Source organism: Callorhinus ursinus, unplaced genomic scaffold (genome assembly GCF_003265705.2).
Source record: "Callorhinus ursinus isolate GAN/ISIS: 27379988/994484 unplaced genomic scaffold, GSC_fseal_2.0 scaffold3, whole genome shotgun sequence".
Classification (NCBI taxonomy): Eukaryota; Metazoa; Chordata; class Mammalia; order Carnivora; family Otariidae; genus Callorhinus; species Callorhinus ursinus.
In genome coordinates, this window is record NW_027397065.1 from 14,182,347 (window position 1) to 14,205,706 (window position 23,360).

General features: G+C 35.9%; 1 pseudogene; it reads right to left on the reverse strand.

Moving 5' to 3' along the window:
* Positions 1-19,187: 19,187 nt before the first annotated feature.
* Positions 19,188-19,587, reverse strand: LOC112819862 (cytochrome b5-like; annotated as a pseudogene).
* Between the last annotated feature and the right edge of the window lie 3,773 nt (positions 19,588-23,360).

Below are 23,360 nucleotides of genomic sequence, written 5' to 3' on the forward strand. Positions count from 1 at the left end.
ACCCTGGGATCATGACCTGAGCTGAAGGCAGACACTTAACAACTGAGCCACCCAGGCGCCCCTCTAACTCCTAACTTTTAGAAGAGTATCTTTCTAAAAGCATAAATGGTGAGCTGAAGATGTCTCTCTGATAACCAGTGTGCTGGGGTTTGACTCTGCTGGAAACCTGAAAAGATGAGGTTGGGATGACAAACTCCTTTGAGAGTTAAGCCTGGAGAGTGCTGCTTGTTGGGATCAGCCCCTACTTTGAGAGTTTGTCCAGTCAAGACGTACAGGAATGCTCCTATAGAGCTGACATGGGTCTTGCAGGAGAGCAGGTATACAGTCATCTGGGTTCTTATCCAGGTCTCCTGGAGTGGTAGAAGGACTCCTGTGGCCAGAAAAAGCTGGGATGTGACTGTGTAGAGACTGAGGAAGGAGTAGTACATGACCACCTGGCATAGAGGTGCATCTGTCTGGTTGCAGGTTACATAAGAAAGAGGGGTCCTGCAAGACACTTCAGGCAAGCTTCTGAAAGCACCACATGACACAGAAAGGTTAATGTCCTCCAGCTTTGGGGAGTGCAAAGCCAGTCTAAGGTGGTATTAGTTCTTCCTTCCACTTGCTACCAGAGAGGGATTGCAAAAGTATTGTCCAGCTGGGAATGTAGACTGGGGAAAAAAAAAAAAAAAGGAAAGGACCATCCCCTTCTGTACTTCTGGCTCTGAAACAGAACAGAGCCAAGGAAGGGGAGATCTTGATTAAAACCTTGAACTGACCTTCTATTTACTGAATTGAGACCCACTGAGATTATTTGCAACTGCAGAACTGTCCATTGCATAAGAATGAGCTGAAGACTCCAAGGGTCTGCTATAGTTTCATCTGGGGACAGGCAATATTACTTCCACTGAATACATTTTGAAAGGGAAGAAAAAGGAATAGCTAAAGCAAGCCTGGCAAAATCTTGATAACCACTGAATATGGGTGGTGAGTATATGGGTGTTCATTATACTTCTCTCTCTGCTTTATATGTGTTTGAAAATTTTAAGAAAATATTTTTAAAAGTAAAGGACCAATAGAAAAAAAAGATAGACTACATTTTTATTACCACTTGTGCTTTTTTAATACATGGGCATAATTACATGTGTATATATTTTTGTGCTTACTTAAAACCAATTTTTAAGTTAAACTTGAAATAGAATCAACTTAACTTTCTGCTAGGCTTTTGCTATAGAATGTCAAAAAATGAGAAGTGAGAGTTATATTTTTATTAGAATCATCAGGCTTTGTTTTACCAAAATTTTGGTTGGACACTTTCTTTTAGACTCTATGAACCATTGCCAATATACATAATTAATTCAAAAACGTGTTGAGAATCTATTTTTGAAAGAAAATTAGTTGTTTTTATTGCAAAACAAACTTTGAATAAGGTATGGATTTGGAGAAGCAGAATGTGATAAACAAAATGGGTTGGTAACATAGAAGGAAAGACTAATCCAGATTGGGTTATCCTTCTTAGGAAAGGTGGCATTTTAGTTTCACTATGGAAGATGGTTGGGTTCTCCAAAGGCTTAACTGGGCTAGAGTATAGGGCATTACAGATAAAAACAGTCAGGCACATTATACAAATGAAAGCACTGTACACAAATGCTGAGATAGGGGCACCTGGGTGGCTCAGTCGGTTAAACGGCTGCCTTCAGCTCAGGTCATGACCCCAGGGTCCTGGGTTCGAGCCCCGCGTCGGGCTCCCTGCTCTGCAGGGAGCCTGCTTCTCCCTCTCCCTCTGCCTGCTTCTCTGCCTACTTGTGCTCTCTATCTATCTGTCAAATAAATAAATAAAATCTTAAAAAAAAATGCTGAGATAGAAATAGGCAAAGATGTGTTTGGGAAATGATCTACCTGGCCTGATTGGAGTTCAGAGATTTAGTGAGAGGAATATGGCTGGAAACTAAGTTGGAGTAAATTTCCGTGGGATTTTATGCCTTGATACAAAATTTAGACTTTTGTTTTAAAGATACTGAGGAACACAGAAGTTGATTTGAACATGGGAATAATATTGTCCAAGTCTGTTTGGTTGCCATAGCAGAATAGCTTAGACTGGATGGCTTTTAAACAACAGAAATTTCTCTCTCACAGTTCTGGAGGCTGGAAGTCCAAGATCTGGGTGCCAGCAGATTTGGTGTCTGGTGAGAACCCCCTTGCTGTTTCATAGCTGGCCACCTTCTTACTGTGTCCTCAAATGGTGACCGGGACCATGGAGCTATCTGGGCCGACATTATAAGGGCACCAGTCCCATTGATGGGGGTTACACCCTCTTGACCTAATCCTCCCCAAAGGCCCTACCTCTAACTACCATCACATTGGGGATTAGGTTTTAACATATGAATTTGGGGAGGAGGACATAGTCAGTAGCAGATCTATTCAATGCAAAACATTCTTGATATTTAATTAAACCTCAGGGTGACGTGTATTAGAAAGGAGCGAGATTTCATAAAGAGAGTTAAGGCTTATAATATATCTCAACTGAGAAGTACTGAATGTGGGTGTGGGTAAATGGAGTAAATGGATAAGATAGAAGAAACATATGAATCACACTATCTTTGTAGATTTTGGAGTGAAATGATTGGAATCGGGCATTATTTAGAAAGAACCAGATCATTTAAAAATGATCATCTGCTTTTTGGGTGGAATAATTTCTACTTAGCTTGATGGTTAAAAGATGTATAAAAACACCCCAGTATCACTATAAGGGAATTAATTTTAACAAGATTAACAAATTGAAGTTTCTGTTGAACCGCATAGACTATTTTTTATTTTTCATAACAGTATCTTTGAAATGACTTTGTGATCTAGAGAGAAGGAAAGATCCACATTAAATTGTTTCATTTCATTTAGAAGCACAGTTAAGATGCATTTTTTATTTAGTCCTGCTTCCTGAATGAAAATAAATGTTGAGGTAGTTACTGGGTGAAGTGTAGGTATACATTGGCTGATAGACGTCATATTACACTTGGTAAGCAAATCATCAGATAGAAAATAGACTGTGTAGGAATACATTATAAAAATGGGTAGAATTATATATTTATGCAGCAACAATTTTATTAAGCTATCTTGATAATATTGATAGGGATTACTACTAAGCTATTTGAAGATGAAACATTTCCCTAGGGGGATGGAAAACACATACCAACAAAGATTTTGGATAATGCAACCTTTCTCTAACAGTTTCCTTTTAATTGGTGGTAAGCTTTGTAAAGTTTGATTAGCTCTGGGAATGCTTGATATTGATACTTTACTTCAGGGCTACACATCATGTATTTTGTGGAATATGTATGAATTATAGTTGATGACCTAGAAAGAAAATTTATTTTAATTTATATTTTTCTTTTAAATATACATTTGTTAATAATCCTATAGGGCTTTTCATTTTCTTTTCATGTGTTCATTTGCTGCTAATCTCATGGCTGTGATGATATACTCATTTTCCCCCAGTATTTTCAAGGCAATCCAATTCCAGTGTCATTCAGAATGAGGCTCAGTGAAATTTGGCATTGTGGGGGGGGGGGCAGAATTTTAATACTTTTTGATTATTATGAGTAAACTGGTATAGAAGGATACTATGAAATATGAATTGGATAGAAGATCAAAGTCAGGGGGATCAATAAGGTGGCTTTGTAACATCTAGGCAAGAGACATTCTTTAAATGTTTGGTAGAGGGGCACCTGGATGGCTCAGTCAGTTAAGCATCCGACTTTGGCTCAGGTCATGATCTCAAGGTCCTGGAATTGAGCCCCACATTGAGCTCCATGTTGAGCCCTGTGTTGGGCTCCATGCTAGGTGGGACATCTACTTGTCCCTCTCCCTCTCCCTCTGCCCTAACTTTTGCTCTCTCTCTCTCAAATAAGTAAATAAAATCTTTATAAATAAATAATTTAAAAAGATAAATGTTTGGTAGAATTTACCTGTGAAGCCATCTAGCTCTGGGATTTTGTTTGTTAAGAGTTTTTTGGTTACTGATTCAACTTCATATGTCTTCTGAGGCAAGGGAAAAAAAAGCAAAAGTAAACTATTGGGAGTATGTCAAAATAAAAAGTTTCTGCACAGCAAGGAAACAATCAACAAAACTAAAAGACAACCTATGGAATGGGAGAAGATATTTGCAAATCAAATACCTGATAAAGGGTTAGGATCCAAAATATATAAAGAATTTATACAACTCAACACCCAAAAAACTAATAATTCAATTTAAAAATGGGCAGAAGACATGAACAGACATTTCTCAAAAAAAGACATACAGATGGCCAACAGATATCAGCATCACTGATAGGAAAATGCAAATCAAAACTACAGTGAGATATCACCTCACACCTGTCAGGTTAGCTAAAATAAAAAAACACAAGAAACAACAAATGTTGGCAAGGATGTGGAGAAAAAGGAGTCCTTGTGCATTGTTGGTGAGAATGAAAACTCGTAGAGTATGCACGTTCCTCAAAAAATTAAAAATATAACTACCCTATGATCCAGTAATTCCACTATTGGGTATCTATCCCAAAGAATAAAAAACACTAATTCAAAAGGAAATATACACCCCTATGTTTATTGCAGCATTATTTACAATGGCTAAATTATGGAAGCAGTCCAAGTGTCTATTGACAGATGAACAGATAAAGAAAAGTGACACACAGACACACACACACACACACACACACACACACACACACAGGAATATTATTCAGCCATAAAAAAGAAAGAACTCTTTCCATTGGCAACAACGTGGATGGGGCTAGAGAGTACAATGCTAAGTGACATAAGTCAGTCAGAGGAAGACCAAATAACATGATTTCACTCCTGTGGAATTTAGGAAACAAAACAAAGGGTAAAAAAAAAGAGAGAGAGAGACAAACCATGAAGCAAACTCTTTTTTTTTTTTTTAAGATTTTATTTATTTATTTGACAGAGAGAGACACAGCGAGAAAGGGAACACAAGCAGGGGGAGTGGGAGAGGGAAAAGCAGGCTTCCTGTGGAGCAGGGAGCCCGATGCAGGGCTTGATTCCCAGACCCTGGGATCATGACCTGAGCCGAAGGCAGACGCTTAACGACTGAGCCACCCAGGTGCCCCAAAGCAAACTCTTAATTAAAGAGAACTGTTGGTTACCAGAGAGGAGATGGATGGGCGGTTGGATGAAATAGGTGTTGAGAATTTCACTATATTGTACACCTGAAACTAATATAACACTGTATGTTAACTATACTGGAATAAAAATAAAAAAAACTTTATAAATAAATAAATAAAAATACATATTTTAAAAAGTCTTAAATGCAGAAACAAAAGTAAAAAATCAATGCATTTTTTTAGTTTCTTCCTTATTTTAACTTTTATTTAGATTGCAGACTCGAATAGGTATTTTAACATTTTTAATGATTCTGGCACAAAATGATCAATATCATTTCTTTCACAATTGCTAATTATAAAATGATGGCAAGGAGGAATATGTACACAGAGAATTGGAATTATTCTACTATTTCAGTATCAAAATATTTCATTTGGATAGATACCCAATAGTGGAAATCAATCAATGTGATAAATCACATCAATAAGAGAAGGATAAAAACCATACGATCATTTCAGTAGATGCAGAAAAAGCATTCAACAAAGTATAAATCCATTCATGATAAAAACCCTCAACAAAGTAGGTTTAGAGGAAACATACCACAACATAATAAAGGCCACTGAGGAAAAATACAGAGCCAACATCATACTCAATGGCAAAAAATTGAGAGCTTTCCCCCTAACATCAGGAACAAGACAAGGATGTCAACTCTTCCCACTTTTATTCAACATAGTACATGGTCCTAGTCAGAGCAATTGGACAAGAGAAAGGAATAAAATTCGTAGAGGAAAAAAATGAAACTTTCACCGTTTATAGATGACATGATACTTTATATAGAAAACACTGAAGACTTCACCAAAAAACTACTAGAACTGATAAGTAAATTCAGTAAGGTTGCAGGATACAAAGTCAATATACAGAAATCTGCTGCATTTCTATACACTAATAATGGAGCAGCAGAAAGAGAAATTAAGAAAGCAGTCCCGTTTACAATTGGATGAAAAACAGTAAGATACCTAGGAATAAACCTAACCAAAGAAGTGAAAGATCTGTACTCAGTAAACTATAAAATATTGACAAAAGAAATTGAAGATGACACAAATGGAAAGATACTCCGTGCTCATGAATTGGGAGAACAAATATTGTTAAAATGTTCATACTACTCAAAGCAATCTACAGATTTAATGCAATGCGTATCAAAATAACAACAGCATTTTTCACAGAATTAGAACAAATAATCCTAAAATTTGTATAGAACCACAAAAGACCCTGAACAGCCAAAACAATCTTGAAAAAGAGAAACAAATCTGGAGGTATCATGATACATTTCAAGTTATACTACAAAGCTGTAGTAATCAAAACAGTAGGGCACTGCCACAAAAAGAGACACATAGATCAATAGAATAGAATAGAAAGCCCAGAAACAGACCCATGATTACATAGTCAATTAATCTTTGACAAAAGAGGCAAGAATATGCAATGGAAAAAATTCTCTTCAACAAATGGCATTTGGAAAACTGGACAACTACATGCAAAAGAATGAAACGGGACCTCTTTTTTACACTGGACACAAAATAAAATCAAAACAGACTAAAGACCTTGAGACCTGAAACCATCAAAATCCTAGAAGAGAGCACAGGCAGTAATTTGTCAAACACCAGGTATAGCAACATTAAAGACTTTTTTAAAAGATAAGTTTTGGAAAAAGTAGAATTTAATTTTTAAAATAACTTCTCCATATTGGATTTTTATTTATTATTTTTTAAGATTTTATTTATGTATTTTGAGAGAGCGAGAGAGAGTGAGAGAGAGAGAGAGAGAGAGAGAGAGAGCATGAGAGGGGGGAGGGGCAGAGGGAGAAGCAGTCTCCCCGCTGAGCAGAAAACCCACAACAACCCTGGGATCATGACCTGAGCAAAAGGCTGACACTTAACCGACCAAGCCACCCAGGCGCCCTGGAATTTTATTTTATTTTATTTTATTATTTATTTATTTATTTTTAAAAAGATTTTATTTATTTATTTGACAGAGAGAGAGAGATAGTGAGAGCAGGAACACGAGCAGGGGGAGTGGGAGAGGGAGAAGCAGGCTTCCCGCCGAGCAGGGAGCCCGATGCTGGGGCTCGATCCCAGGACCCTGGGATCATGACCTGAGCTGAAGGCAGACGTTTAATGACTGAGCCACCCAGGTGCCCCTGGAATTTTATTTTTAAATAAAGTAAGTATTAAGACTGACTTGTAAAGCAGCTCTAAGGTAAATGTATAAAGTATTTACTCATTCCTTTTGAGGGAGTAGATTCATGAATTATTATGAAATAAAATGTAATGTGCTTTGTCCATTTCCCATATTTTCAATATTTTGAAAACTTGGAAATTTTAGGGGCATCTAAGTGGCTCCATCTGTTAAGCATCTGCCTTTGGCTCAGGTCCTGATCTCAGGGTCTTGGGATCAAGCCCCACATCTGGCTCCCTGCTCTGTGGGGAGTCTGCTTCTTTCTCTCTCTCCCTCTCCTCCTCCTCTCCCCCAACTCCCAGCTCGTGCTCTCTCTCTCAAATCAATAAATAAAATCTTTTTAAAAAAGCTTGGAAATTTTAGATGATCATTTCATTAAATGGGGATTTTTTTTCCCCTGCTTAAATGGAATATGGCATATAAACATGGAACATGCCAACCACAAATATGAGAAAACATTTTGTTACCAGTAACTATGAGAATAATATGTGCCCTGTTTTTGGTTGTATCTGTCTGGAATTCATTTGCTTTCTGGTGAGAAATATGCAGAGTGGTGTACCTGAGGTCATATGTTCATTTTCAGTGAGCAATGGCCAAATGGAAGTGTTCATGTTTTGGTATCATTATTGCTAAGCATGGTTAAAGACATGGTATGATATTAAATACCAATAAAGCAACTAGTCACATTTGTTATGCCATATCTTTTGTCAGTATATTTGCTAAATGATTTTTGGATTTTATGCATGTAATTCTGCTGCTTATTTAATAATGGCTACTGAACTTCATCTTCCTGTTCCTATTCTAGGCATCTTATAATCTCCTGTCTATAAAGAAGGAGGAGTAATCTATTTATAACTTAGATAAGCTCATGGCATGCCCATATTTAAAATACTTCAGTGATTTTCCATCACATTTAGAACAAAAATTCAAACCCCTTGCCATTTTAGTCTGTCAATAAAATAATCCACACTTGATCTTAGCCAAAAGGCCAAGAAGTGATGTAGATAAAATAATCCAGTAAAGAAATTGGTTTTATAGGAGATGAGGGGATAATTTATTACCTAATGCATTCATTCAACAAATTTTGGGTGTTTATTATGTGTCATGTGCTACTGTAGATACTTGGATAAACAAAAGACATAAAAATATCTGCCTGCATGGAGCTTATTTTCTAGTAGTGCAAGACAGGCAATCAACATAGTTGTGTCTAGCAAGTTAAAAGGTGATAACTGCTATAGAAAAAAAGGTTAAAAAAAGGGTAGAGTGAGGGAATAGGGCATATGTGGCAGTTTTTAAAAGGCTATCAGGATAGACCTCATGAAGAAGCAGTCATTTGAGCAAATATTTGAAAGAGATGAGAATTAGTCATGCTGTTATTTGGGGAAGGAACATTCCAGGTAGAGGCAATAGAGCGCCAACGATCTAAGGGGAAGACAGAACTGCCATATTTGAGGAACACTGATTTGCCTAATGGGGGAGAGGAGGAGGGTTTTGAGCAAAGGAGTGGTATTATCTGACTTAGGTGTTAACTTGTCTCTGCCGTGAGGTGGAGGGGAGGAATGGTAGAAGCAAAGAGACCAGTGAAAGGGGAATAGGTTGAGAGGGGACAGCTTGAAATAAGCAGGTGGTGGTGGAGGGGTTAAGAAGCAGTTTAATTCTGGGTTTGTCTTATAGGTAGAGAAAGCAGGATATTCTAACAAATTGGATGCGGGATGTCGGCTGGGTAGCTAAATGACAGAGAGTGGCGGGAACATCAAGGATGCCCAGGTTTTTGGATGGATACATGGAGTTTCAGGTTTGAGAGGGAAGATTAGATATTTGTCAAATCGGGGATGTCTACTTCCTATCAAGTAAAAATGTTAATAGTTAGGTATATAGATCTCAAGTTCAGAAAGAACTCTAGGCCTGAGGTATAAATGTTGGAGTCACAAAACTGGAAGTGAGTGTGGATAGAAAAGAAAATAGATCCAAGTACTACATTGTGGGGTACGCCAATCTTAAGGAGAAGAAAATCTATGTGTTTGTAGGGAGGTGACAGGATCCCCTTCGGAGCTGTTTGTTTACATATTGCTGGCTTAACACTCCCACTGAAGTGACAGAGGGGTTTCTTGTCTGTCTAGAATATTCTCGGCACAGAATAGTTGCTCAATAAATATTTGTTAAATAAATAACAGCCAAATAAATGAGAACATTACAGATTTATGAAAACAATTTTGATGTTTTTCATGCAGAATTGAAAGCTGAATCCATATCTATTTGAGATCTCATATTGAGAAGCATAGACCTCCCTTATTGGCACCAGACTGACTGCTTAGGGATTAAGTCCTGGTCTTGGTATTTGACTTATTTCCCCCTTACCAGATAATATAGGTTGACTTTTTTTTTTTTTATAGTTGTGCTGAAAGCAAAAATAAAACTCTCAACCATTTGTCACCTAAAAAGGTGACCCACATACATATATTCTTCAGACTGGCCAAAGGTAGACTCCAAGTTATAACCCTGTGAATTGGCTTACTCAGTCATTCTCTCTTGTCTCTGTACTGTTATCATGGTATAGGTTAGGTATTTGACCCAATGAAGCAAAATGGGAGACTGATTCCTCGTTGGTGAGGTCACATACAGATTTAGTTTTTGAACTGGTGATTCCAACCAGTTTCTTTATGAGGACAATTTTAATAATTTCCACAGAACTGAAAGACTCCCCTCCCACCCCACCTTGGCCCTCATAGTCACTGGCAAGGAAGTTACAAGAGGTAAAGGATGTCAAGTTCTTGACTAGACTTCAGGCTACAGTGAATGCCTAGATTTTGTGGTACCATCATGATTCTGTCAGTCTCATAGTGGGAGATGACAAAAATTTTCTGCTAAAGGCACTTCCTGATTAGTTCTTATAAGTTGGGAATCAGTTTCTCTGTTTGTTGGGATGGTAGGCCAACCTGTGCATGCAGACTGGCATTGGTTTTATTCTATAATTGGTGTTTTTCTAAGTTCATTTTAGTAGGATCACAAGCCATTTCTTCATAATTAGGTGGTTGGCAAAGAATAGAGAGACCTACCCAATGAAAAATTATCTTTTATTAGAAAAGCAATATTGTTCATTTAAATGTTTTATTTATTTATAACGATTTTATTTATTTATTTGACAGAAAGAGACACAGCAAGAGCGGGAACACAAGCAGGGGGAGTGGGAGAGGGAGAAGCAAGCTTCCCACTGAGCAGGGAGCCTGATGCTGGGCTGATCCCAGGACCCTGGGATCATGACCTGAGCTGAAGACAGACACTTAACAACTGAGCCACCCAGGCCCCCCCCCCTTAAATGTTTTAAATAGTACACGAAGTGTACAAATTTGGAATTGTTGCACTGTTCACAGCTTGGATACTATCCTTCTAGACTTTATTTATTTATATATAAATGTTTATATGCATATACTTAAAAAACATAAATGCAATGTAACCATGAATATCATTTGCTTCTTGTGTTTTTTCACTTAACAAAAGTTCAAGGCACTGGGATGCATGGGTGGCTCAGTCAGTTAAATGTCTGCCTTCTGCTAAGGTCATGATCTCAGGGTCCTGGGATCCACATGCATATGGCTTTCTGCTAAGCAGGGAGTCTGCTTCTCCCTCTCCTCCTGTACGCTCACTCTCTCTCTCAAATAAATAAATAAAATATTAAAAAACAAAAAGACAAACTCCAAAACTTCAAGGCATTGTTCTATGCCTGTATATGTGAATTAGACACATTCTTTTTAATAGCTATCTAATATCCCCATTATACAAATAATTATTTACTAAGTCCCACATTTTTAGGTATTTAGGTTATTTCTGTTATTTTAAAAATTACAAATAATATTTTAATAAACACCTTTGTATTTACACATTTGCACACATGTACAAGTATGTTTGAACAATGAATTCCTAAGTTAGATTATTTGATGTTTTGATGGAAGAGTATAAAGCACAGAAAATGAGATTTAATTGAAATTTATTGTGGAAAATATCATCCTGAGGCACTGAGTGTAACATGCAGCAGGTATTTTTGCCTGCCTTTTCCTCACCTTTTGCTATCTTTTATGGCAAAAACTTAGGGTGTTTACTTTCCAGAGCTCTGCTTTCATAGTAGTAGCTGGCTTTAAATATACTTATGTTTTTTTTTTTGTTTGTTTGTTTCTTTTTTTTTTGTCTAGAAAGCCATGAACATATACATTGACCTGTCTGGTTCTAATTGAGGGCCATGTGTTTATGCTCTGTTACATATCTCAGGCACTACCTGTCTTATTTATTGTTGTATTCCCAACATGTGTCTAGCAAAGTGTAGGCAGTCGCTGAATATCTGTTACTCAATCGAAAGATATAGCAAAACTGGAAAATTTTCATATGTTGTATCTAAATATTTTGTTCACAGTGAAACAAGAATTCTAGAGGCAAGAGAAGTCTAAGTTTTTCCTAGCTAAAGATATAGAGCAAGAAGAAATTTTAATAAATACCTAAGGACTTAATTAACAATAGAACAATGCTATTTATATGCATTATTGGTTTATGATACTTCCTCTTTAGCTGACTTGCTTCCAGCTTGAACTTTCAAACCAGTAAAGATTCGCTTTAAAGTCTGTGGTCCCATTATATCTTGTGGTCACCTATACTCCAAGGCTGCTTATCTTGTCTATGAGAACAGTGCCCATTGAGTTACATATGGATGGACCGGGTAGAGATGATGAACATTTTGCTACAGTTATTCTATTTCTTGTGTCACGGTACAATGCTGATACCTGTGGTTATCAGCCATGATAGCAGGAGCCAAAACTCTTCTTTGCACCACTTACTTTAGATATTTCTGCCAAAAGTTGGCAGATAAAAATGTGGTTCAAGCATCATCACTCTTCTTTCTAAATGATGGCAACGAACAAACAAACAACCTCCTTACCCTCCAGAGGTATGGAGAAGTTAGTATCCCCTTATATTTTGTTCTTCTTTTACCTCTTCCCATTTAGGCACTCATGATAGTGTAAAAATTCTTTTCTATTCCTTTAACTTGTGCTAAAGCTGTGAGTAGTGGTTGTCATTGATAGCAATGAATTGTAAGCTTTTTGAGCATATGTTAAGTATACATAGTATTGCAACACCGTTTTTTAAACAGAGGTAGTCTATTTCTTACTTTATATCTCTTCATGTCTGTGGAGAAATTATGTCTGGAGGCCATTGTAGAAATTTGCTTCAAACTGCATACGATCATTTCCATATAATTTTTAACCATTTCATAAAATTTTGTAATTGTAATATTCAAATATAATGACATAATTTTTCTCATCCCCACCTATACCATTAATCAATACAAAGTACACTAATTCTACCAGTTCTTTGGAATAAAAATTTTACACTTCTAAATTTTGAATTGTTATTTACACTTTGTTAGTATCCAGTAGAGGAAATGGAAAGTAGTTTATGTGTAGGTATAAAATAGTGTAGCAGGCAAGCATAAAATCTCACTGGGTGCTTCAATTATTTGTTTCTTTGCTTCTGTAAACCAAAGGTTAGCTTTAGCGCTAAAGGTTTAGCCCTTGTGTGCCTAAAATCTGCTTAAAACCTTTTCACAAACCTAGGGTCTCTTTACCAGTTAAAAAGTAGATTGTATATTTACAAACTTTAGGGACTCAGGAAATGATTCAAACTGCTCTTGGAAGTGATGCAGTGAGAAAGAAAATCCCCATAACGATTCTGGCATTAGATTTCTGACAGACTTTAGTTTACAGAACGGAATTGCAGATATGATTAAACAATTTCAAACGTTCTCAGACCCACAACCTATTGGGTGGCTTTCAGAGCCAGTTATGTTGTCAAATATTTTAAAATCAAGGAAGAAATGATGAAGCCATTCGACATTCTCTAGAGTTTGGATTAGCCATTAAATGTTTATCCATTAACAAACATTTCTTGAGCATCTATAATGTGTCAAGCATTATTCCAGAGGCTTGGGATACATGAGTGAACAAAGTAGACAAAAGCCCTTTCCTTTATAAAGGGTTTAGGCATCATACACCTTTATTTACACAAAATAGGCAAGTACTAAAATATGTTAGAAGTTGTTAAGTGCTTTGTGAAGAAAGACAAAGTAGAGCAGGTTAAAGGGGAGTGGAAATGCTGAGATGGGGGGAAGGATGATGGATAAAGAGGGCACTGCAGTTTGGAATAGTGTGATCAGAACTGGGCTTATTACATTTGAGCAAAGCCTTGAAGGAAGTGAAAGAGGTAGCTGTTCAGATTAGGGGCAGAACATTCTAACCACTGAGACAGTTCAAGCAAAGGCACTGAAGTGGGAGTTCTGGCATATCCAAGAAGCCAGTGTGGCTGGAGTAGAGCAAGTGAGAGGAGAAGTTACTAAAATCGTGTTCAGAGTGGAAACAGATGAATGGGCCACTACAGGGACTTTGGCTTTTCCTGGGCATGAGAGATCAGGGACCATGACAAGGTTTTGAGCAAAGGAGTGACAGGAGTGTGTGTCCCTGGAGCTGCTGTTCTGAGAATAGACAGCAGGGGGCTAGAATGCCATTCTAGTCAAGAATTAAGAACAGGGAAGAGCCAGGGAGAGCTGTTAGTGGCTTGGTCCAGGGCATTAACAGTGACAGTGTGCCAAGTAGTTGAGTTCTGGATATATCTTGAAAGTAGCATCTACTGAATTTCTTGGTAGATGAGATGGGGAGAGATGTGGTAGTAGGCTCTTGTGACACAGTATGAGCCAACTTGAGCTCACTGTGTCTGAGCTATGTAAATTAGAACTAATCTTTACAGTATTAAGGGGACCTCCTGAGTCTTAAGGCAGACTTAGACATATGGGCACTAAACTGTATGTCTGTATATGCTTAGACCATGGACAGTAATTCAACTATTACATTTTGTTTGACTGGGATTTTTTTTAAGGTGAATGTGGTCTTGATAGGAAATTTACTATAGGCTAATCCAGGAGACAGAGCCACTTTTTTTCATTTTCTTTTTTTGCTTCTTTGTTTATTTGGAATAAATATCACATTTTACTTTAAGTTGGATACTTACTGACTGAGAACAACCTTTAGTGACTTTGATTTTTGCTTCTAAGACATTTTGGTCTAAACCAATGCCCTTGAAATCTGTATATTCTCTTTAATTTTAATCCATTGAAATACTTGTTTAGCAAGTTCATTTTAGAGTCCAATTAGTAGTGTCTTGCGGTTTTATAATATGAAGTCTGGTTGCTTGACTTTATGAAAAATGCTGATATATTTAACTTAATAGAAGGTGTTTTATTATATGTAGTGATAGTGATGCTTTTCAGCAACTGTGCTGTGTTAAATCCTATCTTGAATATTAAGTACTTAGTCCATGTATTGCAGCAATATACCCTGGTCCTGTGATCCTTTACAGACAAATTGGGTGAAATGAATGTAGTACAAATCTGACCAGCCCTGGGGATATTAATTATATTACACAATGAACTCAAGCTCAGATACACATTTCCAAATTGCCCTTTTCATGGAAAGTGATTACTCAAGATTGGTAATCATATGAAATGCTATAGTTCATTTGATTTGCTATATTATGAAAACTGATAAAAGAAAATAAGAAAATTGATTTTTGTTTTCCATGTTTCATGAGGCATAACACATTACTATCACTGAACTTTAAACCTTATTCTTATATGATTTAAAACTATATTTACTAGTTTTAAAATTTTTTTAATTGGAGTTAAAGTCGGCATATAGTTAAATGCATGGATATTAACTTTATAGTTCAATAAACTTTGACAATTGTAAGAACCCAAATAACCATCACCCAACCATAGACCAGCACTGTCCAATAGAACTTTCTGTGGATGGTGATAATGTCCTATATCTGTGTTGCCAATGTAGTAGCCACTACTCACATGTGATTTTTGAGCATTTGAGATGTGGCTAGTCTGACTCAGGAACTGAATTTTTAATTTAATTTAATTTTAAGTATTTTAAATTTAATTCGTATTACCATATGTACTAGTGGTTACAGTATGGGACAGTAGGGCCTTAGATAGTTCTCAACTGGGACTGTAGGAGAGAATTTAACCCTAAAGCTGATGGCATATACCATTTCTAATGAATTAACTTACTTCTTGTGCATCTAGGTTGGTATTGTGCATCTCCTAATATTAGGAGAATTAGAACAATAGTCACTCAGATCATTTCTGTAAGACTTAATTCTTTCACAGCGCTCAGTTGAGAAAGACTGTCCTAGAAAGTTTCCCCATTTCCTTTTCCAGTCAATACCAGTCCTAATGACAACCATAATTCTTTTATTTATCTCCATTAACTATTTTTACCTGTTTATAGACTTCATATAAATGGAAATATACAATGCATTTGCTTTTGTGACAGTCTTCTGTCATTCAATATAATGTTGTAAGTATCAATAGAAAATTCTCTTTATATTGCTACATATCATGTAATATATCCATAATGTCAACATAGCAAAATTTATTTATCCATTCTCCAGATGTGCCCATTTCATTTTTGTCAAATTCATTGGCATAAAATTTTTCATAGCATCTTCTTATTATCCTTTTAAAGTCTGTATTATCTGTAATGATGTCTTGTTTCATTTTCTGATGTTGGTAATATACTTAATTGGTCTTACTAGGACATTATCAATTTATTAAAGAAAAAACTTTGGTGTTCTTGATTTTCTCTATCTTTTTATATTTTACTTATTTCTGCTTTTATCTTTGTTATTTCTTCCTTTTGTTTACATTTAAAGTAAAATCCATTAAAACTAACTACTACTTTCTCCTACCCTTTCATTTACTATATAAATTCTTAGCTATGCTTTGAAATACCAATTCCTTCCATTTTTAAAATTGATTCTTCAGATATTCATCAAACATCTGGCTACTCCATGGAAGGTACCAGGATAAGCAACAGTGAACAAGATAGACATAATCTTTGCCCTTTTGCATTCATAATTTTGTTGAGCAGGTGGAAATCAGAAAAGAAATTGCAAGGATGGTAGGTACCATGAGGGAGAATTGCAGAAAAATCTGGGAGTTTACAATAGGGGACTTACATGGATTGGGAAAATCATCCTGAGGTAATGCAGCTTGAGATGAGCATGGCTAGGAGTTAGCTAAATGAAAGAGGAGGAGATAGGAGAGCACTACAGGCAGGAGAAACATGTGCAAGACACTGGAGTGAGAAGGAGCATGGATGAGGAGTTAAGGAAGGCCAATATGGATGGAGTGTGGAAATGAGAAGGTGTGCAGCTTGGGATGAAGCTTGAGAAAGAGATGGGGCAAGATCACATGGTCTTACAGGCCATGTGGATAATTTTAGATTTATCTTAACTAAGGGTAATGGGAAATCACTGAAAACTTCTAAGCTGAGGAAACACATCTGGTTTGCATTTCACAAATCTCGTTCTGGTTACTGTGGATGTATGTTGAATGTAGACAGAAGGCAAATATTTATGAATAAAGGCTAAATGGGAAGCAATTGCAGGTGAGACATGTTGTGATATGGATCAGAGTATATTCAGAATTCCTTGTGCCCCAGTAACTAGTTCCTGTTAAAATGGAACTCAAAGTGATGTAATACCATGATTTTTATAAAAGGCTTTCTTTGAGTTGACACTCCTTTCGAGCCAGATATACTAGGCAGTTTATTTCTTTCATCTTATAAATGTTGACTATAAAGTGCTCAAATATGAGAATAACACTTTTATTCCATATTGTGACAAGCCAGACTGGGGTGACTGCAGAATGTAGGTCACCTGTGAAATTTAACTTCCTAAGAAGACTTCTGAAATACAAAGTAAAATTCCATTCTGTGTTGACAATCTCACTGAATTGCATAATTTTTCTGACAGCTTCACTTTTACATGGAATTTTTGAACATTTAAAATTGAAATGGAAAGTTTGTCGGTGTCTCAAATCTTTAATAGTTTTTTCAAATAAGTTCTGAATGTGAGTTTAAGCATTAACCTATTTTTTTAAATTGCCAAAATTCAATATTTATATCAGCACAAAATTCAGTTATTCATGCATATACCTCAGGTGTTGTATCTATTTCTTTCTTTCTCTCTCTCTGTCATCATCTATTTATCTATATGCCATCTATTTTAAAAAATTTTCATAAAGTTAATGATTATTTAATAATTATGCTGGGAAGAAATAAGATTTCAGCAATATATTTACATTTTAAAAGTTGTTTTTAATTTTTTGTAACTTTAACAATTTTTTTACTTTTTTTTTAAAACAGAAAACCTATGAGTACCATTTAAATGACTTTTTTCCTTTTTGATTTGAATGGGGAAATATCTAGCTCTCTTTATTTAGGACAAAATGGAAGTTAAGTAGATTAATTTCTCAGTGAGATTTATCATCTTCAATAGATTAAAGAACAAAGTAGTGGTCAATTTGGTCTAAGAATAAGCCAGTTAGCAGATTTTAATATTGTCAAGCTATCATTGACTACTCAGATTTTAAAAGATGAATAGCCTTATGATCTTTCCATTTTCTAGAGATTTTTAAAAATACATTTTAAAAGCCAGATATATTTTTAAAAAAGATCATGCCTACAATAAGTAAATTATGTAGTGATAGAACATCGAAAAAAAAGTTGAACAAAAAGGCACATTCTAAGAGTTCAGGAGTAGAAAGAACAGAAGAGTTCTTTTTGGTTTGGTTTTAATATAGGAAAAAAGGGAAATAGGTGTATTAAAATTATTTTCGTAAGTCAGAGGAAGACAAATACCATATGATTTCACTCATATGTGGAATTTAAGAAACAAAAACAGATGAACATAGGGGAAAGGAAAAAAATAGAGAGGGAAGCAAACCATGAGACCTTTAACTATAGAGAACAAACTGAGGGTTGCTAGAGGGGAGGTGGGCTGGGGGATGGGCTAAATGGGTGATGGGTATTAAGGAGGGCATTTGTGTTGAGCACTGTGTGCTATATGAAAGTAATGAATCACTAAATTTTACTCCTGAAACCAGTATTACAGTACATATTAACTACTAGAATTTAAATAAAAATTGAAGTCCAAAAAATTAGTAAAATCAATCTTCTAACTCTCTCCATTATATATAAGAAATAATTGTTTATGGCAATATCTTTAAGTTGGTTTCTACCCTTTATGATTTTATAAACTTAATTTACTTTGTGTGGCATTCATCTAGTAAAGGTACATAAATATAAACATCAAAGTTTGACCTGTCATGTGTATAGTCATACACCTGTTTGTGTCCTAAAAAACTAAGGTTATATACCTGGGTTATTATTTTTTTTTTTTAAAGATTTATTTATTTGACACACAGAGAGAGCGAGAGAGAGTGAGGGAGAGGGAGAAAGCACAAGCAGGGGGAGCGGCAGGCAGAGGGAAAAGCAGGCTTCCTGCATGAGCAGGGAGCCCGATGTGGGGCTCGATCCCAGGACCCTGGGATCATGACCTGGGCTGAAAGAAGCGGTTTAACCAACTGAGCCACCCAGGCGACCCACCTGGGTTATTTTTTTAACTATACACAATCATGGAAACCAAACAGGAATTAATCAACACATTTCATAAAGGCCTGACAGCTGGTAAACCTTGCCTTTGGCTGTGCCAGTGAGTCAATAACTATGGGTTAAAGACTATAAATTCTTATTGCCATCTAAGTACCATCTGATGGACTTTTTTTGTAAGTGATACAACTGCATTTTCCCAGCAGTTCACTTGAACAACAAAAGTAATTTTTAAAGAATTAAATAGTAAAAAATATTATGCAATTTAAAAAAAATAAATAAAATTATTTTTCAGGGGATGGTTTCTGTCAGCTGAAGCAGCTAACATTGGCCTCTTTCTCCCAGGTCCCAAAGCGGTCTTTTCTTTCACTGGCTTCTGAGAATGTGTTTAGTGTAGAGGTGATACATTCAGGCTACCACCAGTGCTGAGATGGCTGGGATCACCCAGGTGGTCCACCACCTGGAATTAGAAATAAGTAGTAATGAGAGTTTCTGAGTCTTGGTTATCTTTGATCTGTCATCTGGATGAGTGATGTATGTTTTGGACATTTCTCAAGCATCTGTAAAGTGCCCAGCATCCTCAAAGTTTTCAGTAGCATCCGGTTTGTTCTCTTAAGACTTCTTCCCTACCAGGATGCTCCTCCAAAATTGTGGTCACATCATATACCTTGTGGTACAGGATCAGCCAAGTGCTTTTGCTGTGGTTGTGCTTCTGGATCTTTTCCAGGGTGTAGTACTTGACAGTCTGGTCCAACTGCCCAGACATTTCGGGACGCAGTAAACCTCAGGCAGGGCAGACACCAGCCGAGCCTGGTGCAGCAGAGCGTGCATCTCATCTGGTTGGGCCCCGGACATTCCTGGCACCGTGGCCCCACACCCAGAGCCTCATTTTCTAGAGATTGTGCTGGTATTTTTAAAGAAAAATTCAGAATACCAGAATATTGACAAGTTTCATTTCAGAAGAATTTTTTGAAGATCAAATGTTAAGATATTAGTTGATAATTATTTTATATTGTTTTCTAACATATTAAAGTTAACAATTAGTTTGTTTAATTATTAGTGATACATATAACATTTATTTTTGGCATACACTTCGTATTTTGCATAACCCTTAGTACAGAAACAAACTACATCTTCCTTCTTTCTGTGACTATAATGTAGAACTGCGTTCCTGGAGTGTTTGATTTTATTGATAATTTCTAGTTCAGTATTTCTTAAATGTCATTCTACCACAATACATTTTCAGTAGTTCATATTACAGTGAGAAAAATGAGGATAATGTATATTTTGCATAAAACAATGTGTTTGATTTAAGAATTATCCTTTACTTTGAGATTATGCTCTTATTGTTATGAATTTCCATAGTCCTGTTATTTAGAAATTATGGTAATAATAGATGGTGGTTGGCATTGATTTATAAGATATACTTATTTGGCCAAATAAAATGTCTGCAACACTTGGTCAGACCTATAAATATTTAATTTTGGAATTTCACCAGTCCTTCAAACTTAGAGGATTAAGAACTACTCGTTCAATTATTATGTAGTTCTTCAAAATCCTAAGCAAAGGAAAAAAATTCTAAAAAGCTCACAGGAAATCTGTGTTCACGTAGTGATAAAAACTTAATCTGTTTTGAAAATAAATGTTCAATTCTGATTCTAGTAATTATGGATCCTTGTTTTTATCTGTAAGTATCCTAAGGTAGAGTTGGTCCTCTGTAGTGATGCAGCTTTTAATTAATTAATTAATTAATTAATTAATTTTTAGATTTTATTTATTTGAGAGAGAGAGAGTGAGAGAAATTGCATGGGGCGGGGGTCAGAGGGAGAAGCAGACTCCCGACTGAGTGGGGAGCCCAGTGGGCTCCATCGCAGGACCCCGGGATCATGACCTGAGCTGAGGGCAGCTAACCGACTGAGCCACCCAGGCACCCCCGATGTAGCTTTTGATCAGACTTCTGGATTTCATTTATATGGATCAACTTTGTTTTGAGATTTAGGTGGCAGTTAATTGAACTTAACTGCATTTTTCAGTCCATGACTTATTTTTCTCATTGGTCCATACAAAGCTTCCTTTCTTTCCTTCTTTCTCTTTTTTCTCTCATACCTCACTTTCATTTTCCCCTCTTTGAAAACTAAATATTTTTAATCTATGTATTTAAATTTGAATATGTTCCTCCAAAAGCATATTGTTTTATATTAATATATTCTTAATTAATATAAGTAGTATTATATTTTTCATTTTATTTCTTTTAAAACTGAGTCCTCCTTTTTGACATTGTTCATGTTGTTACTTGTACATCTAATGTAGCCTCTAACTGCTGCATAAAATTCCATAGTCTATGTCAAGAACTCAGAAGGATTGCTTAAACTTAAAAACCATGAATGATAACATTACCTGAAATTAAATATTCTGTTCAATTAGGGACTCCTTGGACAACAGTCACTAACTGGAAGAAAGCTACTTGCAAAATCCAATAATAACCAGGGTTTAATATTTAAAATATGCAAGTGACTCTTGCAAATCAACTAGAAAAATACACCCCAGGAAAAAGGTAAAAATAGATTAACACAAAATTTAAAGATGAATAAACTGAGAAAATTAAGAGGCCTGTGATAAGATGCTCAAAATAATGCATAATATAAGAAATGCTCATTAAAGCAACATTTAGCTATGACTTTAAATCACTAGACTAGCAGACATTAGAAAGATGGATAGTAGCAACTGAGACATGAAGGTATAAAAACTCTATTGCATTCCTGGTGTTAGTGGAGAACAATGTAGCATGACTTATTTAGAAGAAGTGTAAGTGTCATTCTACTTCTGAGTATATATCTAAGAGGAATTAAGGGGACATACATGGGGATTTTCTTTGTAGAAATGTTCATGGAGATGAGCTGGAAGCACCCTGGATGTCTGTTATCTGGGCAGGGGTAGAAACTTGGGACAGTGGGTATGTATAATGTGGAGCATATGGGTATTCAAATGCTAGCCATCAAAAAGGAGTTCTATGATATTTAAAATAGTTTGTATCTTTCTGATTTTAAATTTGAAGTCCCTTAATGTGCTCATGGGCTACTTAAGAAAATAAAAGTGCTATATGTGGGATTTAAACAAACCAACAAGTACAAGAACCAAGCTCATAGGTACAGAGAAGAGATTGGTGGCTGCCAGAGGTAGGAGGGTGGGTGGAGGGTGAGTGAAATATATAAAGGAGGTCAAAAATTATGAAATTCCAGTTTAAAAAAAATAAGTCATGAGGATATAATGTACAACGTGGTGACTAGAGTTAATAATACTATATTGTATATTTGAAAGTTGCTAAGAGAGTAGATTTTTAGAAGTCCTTATCACATACTCCCCAATTTTTTTTGTAACTATGTATGGTGATGGATGTTAACTAGACTTATTGTGGTGATCATTTCACAATATATACAGATATCAAATGATTATGTTGTACACCTGAAAGTAATAGAATGTTGTATGTCAATTATACTTCAATTAAAAAAAAAAGAAAGAAAATGGAAGTGCACTTTACCAAATTTTTAATATCTGAAGGCTACAGAATAAGGACATGGTTAGGGACTCTTGTGATCTGCCCCTATCTTCAAATACTTTCTAAATTAAAAAAAATACATGGAAGAATACTTAATAAAGTCTAATAGTGTTAAAAGGATTACAACTAAAAATGCAGTCTCCTGCTTTATCTCTTTTAATCATCAAAACAGCATTCCCTGTTGGTACCACTCTCAACTCTTAGCTATTTTTAAATATTTACCTCGATATTTTTAAATTATGTACTCATACTATCCTCAATTTATGATTTTGAGATATTTATTTAAACTTGAATATGCGATTTCAGTTTTTCTTTTTCAGGCAACCCCATATCCCCCATATTTCATTCTTCCTCCCCATCCGCCATCCTGCTTCCCTGCCCTGCTATCCACCATGGTGCCTAGTGTCTGTGAATCTCTTGCCTCTCTGGTTCAATTGGTACAGAAAAGGTTGATTTCTCAGGATGGTCAGTGGTGGTGGTTACAGTTTTTCACTTAGAGATATAGGAGGTTATGGTAGGGGCTTCAATATTTAATTTCCTTTTTAGACTTTCCACCAATCTTCCTGTTTTCATTCACCCCTCCTCAACTTGTTTAATTCTGTCACCTCTGAGTGTTCAACTATGAACATCATCATGGATCTGTGGAACAAACTTTCTTCCAATTATTATCTTTGGAAGTCTCTGAGTTATAACAGCGACCATTTTGCTAAATGCATTACAGGTCTGTTTATTTCCTTCTTATATTGTATTTTGGGTTTGAAGATATCACCCAGTTTTATTAAATATTGTACTTCTATTTCTTTCTACTTGTGAGTTTGGGGAGATTATCTATTTGTCAAACAATAGAACAGTTTATGTAGAAGTTCTACATAGGATTTTTCAAGCATTAGTCCATAAGACTATAGAACCTTTTCTGGTCATAATTTTCTAGGACTAGGATTCCTTAGAGAGCACTCTGTATAAATGCTCTCATAGGGCATTAT